Genomic DNA, 4,230 nt, shown 5'->3' with positions numbered 1-4,230 from the left:
CAAAAGAAACACACTGAGCATGATTCAGTGTTAAAAACTATTTTATTAATCACTACTTATGATAATACGTAAAATAAAAGTAAAAATGTTAGTATGTTAGAATTCAAAAATGTTAAACCTCGAACGTTAACCCCAAAACTAAACTCTTCGTGTGTGTGTGTGTGACAAAGTCCAAAACTCCCAGTTCCGGAATGGTTCTTAAAGTTCAGTTCCGCAAGCCATAAGGTGAAACATGAGCAAGGGCTTCTTCAACAACCACCGTTGTCTGAAGATAAGATGTAGATGTAGAAAAACAGAGAGAGAGTACATACGAAATCCAAATGTTCCACGATGGAACCCAAACGACACTTCAGTGTTTACTCGGTAGTGACTTCCTCACCCCGAAAAGCATCCGAACCGTGGTCGTCCACACACAAATACCTGTTTCCTTCTACAGGTCAGCAACAAAGTGAACTCCACCGGATTACTTCCAACTTCCATACATGGATTTCAGTGGCAAACACAGTTATTATTTCTCATCCATCGATAGAGAAAACAAGCAGGCTGGTGTCTCTCTCCCTTCTCTCTCTCTCCTTCTTACTTCTTCAACGACGTCATTACGTCCTTTATCTTCTATTGACGTAAGCATGCCCCACACACATACACACACACTCTCTATCTTAAAGGGACTTTCACTGAGTTCATAACAGAGTAAAGACAACAGCATGTACATAGAAGCTTCATTCATATACTATCAAAGCTTGATTTGGGTTTAATTTGATAATACATCACAGAAATTAAAGTCTGGCATAGTTACCTTCCACCACACTAGGTAAGTCATCAGCCCTAAGATTCTGTAAAATTATATTACTTGTTGCTTGCTAAATTATAAAGGCAAGGTGACAGGAAGTATCTATTTCTCTCAGTAGAGAGGTTGATAACAAGTGGACAGAGACTTAAGATCATCTGTAAATTTTTTAATGGGATTTGATGAAAGTTCATTTACATCTGATGAGTGGTGAAGATTTAGCACTCTCTGCCTGGAAGAGTGGTGAAGGCAGAAACTCATCACATTTGAAACATTGGAGAAATATAGGACTGAAGATATCTAGATGAAAAACACAATGATGCTCGAGGAACTCAGCAGGCCAGGCAGCATCTGTGGAGAAAAGCAGGCGGTCAACGTTTCGGGTCAGGACCCTTGCAGGTTCATCCAGGAATGTTTTAAACAGTTAGACATAACCAACAAAGCTGTGGGTTGAGAATTAAGAAATGAGAGTAACCTAACTTTGGCCAGCATGGATCTGATGTGCTCATTAACCTTCCCTGCTGTATTTTTTTTGTAATTGAATTTTGGGATCTGGGTGTTGCTGGTAAAGCCACCATTTAGTTCCCATCCTGAATTACCCTTGAGAAGGTGATGGTGAGTTTCTACATTGAAATGCTACATTCCTCTGGCACTTGCACAGTGTTGTTGGGGAGGGGACTCTGGGATTTAGGCCCAACAGCAAATAATCATGGCATCATATGATGATATAATCCATTATAATAAATTAATGATGGCATTGAGAAGAGGGGTGGTGAATACAGGACTGAAGGTGTTATATTTGAATGCACTCAGTAAATGAAACAAGGTAGATGAGCTTATAGCACAGTTAGAAATTGGCACTTTGTAGCCATCACAAAAGTGGCTGAAAGAAGATAACATCCAAGGATACACGTCCTATCAAAAAGACAGACAGGTGGGAAGAGGGAGTGAAATCGCTCTGTTGGTAAAAAATGAATTCAAATCCTTAGCAAGAAGTGATATAGGATCAGAAGATGTAGAATCCTTGTGGGTAGAGTTAAGAAACTGCAAGAGTAAAAAGACCCTGATGGGAGTTATACACAGGCCTCTGAATAGTTGCCAGGATGTTGGGTACAAATTACAACAAGAGATTAAAAAAAGGCAGGTAAGAGAGGCAATGTTTCAGTGGTCATGGGGGACTTTGATATGCAGATAGACTGGGAAAATCAGGTTGGCACTGGATCCCAAGAGGGAATTTGTAGAATGCTTACGAGATGACTTTTTAGAGCAGCTTGTGGTCGAGCCTACCAGTAGCTGAAGAGATTGTGGAGGCATTGGGAGTGATCTTTCAAGAATCATTTGGTTCAGGAATGGTTCCAGAGGACTGGAAAATCACAAATGTCACCCCACTCTTTAAGAAGGGAGCAAGGCAAAAGACAGCACATTATAGGCCGGTTCACCTGACTTCAGTGTTTGCTAAGATTTTAGAGTCCATTATTAAGGATGAGGTTTTGGGGTACTTGGAAGCACATGATGAAATAGGCTGAAGTCAGCATGGTTTCCTTCCGGGGAAATCTTGCCTGAAAAATCTGTTGGAATTTTTTGAGAAAGTAACAGGCAAGGTAGATTAAGGTGAGTCAGTGGATGTTCACTTGGATTTTCAAAGGCCTTTGACAAGGTGCCACACATGAGGCTGCTAAACAAGATAGGAGCCCATGGTATTACAGGAGAGGTACTAGCATGGATAGAAGATTGGCTGACTGGCAGAAGGCAAAGAGTGGGAATAAAGGGGGTCTTTTCTGGTTGGCCACCAGTTACTAGTGGTGTTCCTCAGGGGTCAGTGTTAGGTCCGCTACTTTTCATGTTATATGTTAATCATCTGGATGATGGACTTAATAGCTTTGTGGCCAAGTTTGCGGATGATACAAAGATAGGTGGAGGGGCAGGTGGTATTGAGGAAACAGAGATCTGCAGAAGGACTTGGACAGGTTGGGAGAATGGACAAAGAAGTGGCATATGGAATACAGCATAGAGAAGTGTATGGTCATGCACTTTGGTAGAAGGAATAAAGGTGTAGACTTTTTTAAATGGGAAGAGAATTCAGAAATCGGAGATGCAAAGGGGCTTGGGGGTCCTAGTGAAGGATTCCCTAAAGGTTAACTTGCAGGTTGAGTCAGTAGTAAGGAAGGCAAATGCAATGTTGGCATTAATTTCGAAAGGACTAGAATATAAAAGCAAGCATGTAATGCTGAGGCTTTATAAGTTGTTGGTCAGACCACATTTGGAGTATTGTGAGTAGTTCTAGGCTGCAGATCTAAGGAAGGATGTGCTGGCATTGGAGATGGCCCAGAGGAGGTTTATGAGAATGATTCTGGAAGTGAAAGGGTTAATTTTGAGGAGCGTTTGATGGCTCTGGGCCTGTACTTGCTGGAGTTTAGAAGAAAGAGAGGAGATCTCATTGAAATCTACTGAATATTGAAAGGCTTGGATAGAGTGCATGTGGAGAGGATGTTTCCAGTGGTGGAGAGTCTCGGACCAGAGGGCACCACCTCAGAATAAAAGGACATCCCTATTGAACTGAGATGAGGAGGAATTTTTTTCCAGAGTGTGGTAAATCTGTGGAATTCATTGCCACAGATGGCTGTGGAGGCCAAGTCACTGGATATATTTAAAGCAGGGGTTGGCAGGTTCTTGATTCTTGAATGGGAGAAGGCAGGAGAATGGGGTTGAGAGGGAAAAAAATAAAACAGCCATCATGGAATGGCAGAGCAGACTCAATTGGCTGAATGGCCCAATTCTGCTCCTATGTCTTATGGTCTTATACGTCCAAGTCAAGATGACGCTGGTCGTGGTGTTGCACCTGCTGCCCTTGGCCTTGTGGTAAGGTTCAGCAGTTTGGGCGGTGCTGTCGGAGGAGTTAGGGTGAGTAACTGAAGTGCATTTTGTGGAAGATACACACTGCAGTCACTGCCATTAATGGAGAGAATGAATGTTCAGAATGGTTCAAGGAGTATTGGTCATACAGACTGCTTTGTCCCGGATGGTGCCAAGTTTCTTGATGGTTGTGGCACTGTATTTATCCAGACTGGTGAAGAGTATTCCATCACACTCCTGACTTGTGTCTTGTGGATCGTAGCAACTCCTTGGAATCTCAGGAGATGAGTCACTCACTGCAGAATACCCAGCATCTGACTCTGGTGGAGGCAGGAATTCTCACAAGCATTTAAAGAGGATCTGAACAAGCACTTAAATTGCCCAGACACAAAGTTGAAGACCAAGTACTTGTAAATGGGATTAGTATCAATAGATGCTTCCCCTTCTGTCATAAGGTCATCCAAATATTTAGCTCAAAAAGCTCTCCTGAATGCACTTTAAAAATTCTAACCTGGATAATCCTTTAACACTTCAGCAATCTCAGTTAACACGGAAGAAATTGAATTTCTCTACTCCTGTAATCTTATCGC

The sequence above is a fragment of the Pristis pectinata genome, chromosome 1 (assembly GCF_009764475.1).
Source record: "Pristis pectinata isolate sPriPec2 chromosome 1, sPriPec2.1.pri, whole genome shotgun sequence".
NCBI classification, from domain to species: Eukaryota; Metazoa; Chordata; class Chondrichthyes; order Rhinopristiformes; family Pristidae; genus Pristis; species Pristis pectinata.
This window is presented reverse-complemented; position numbering follows the sequence as displayed.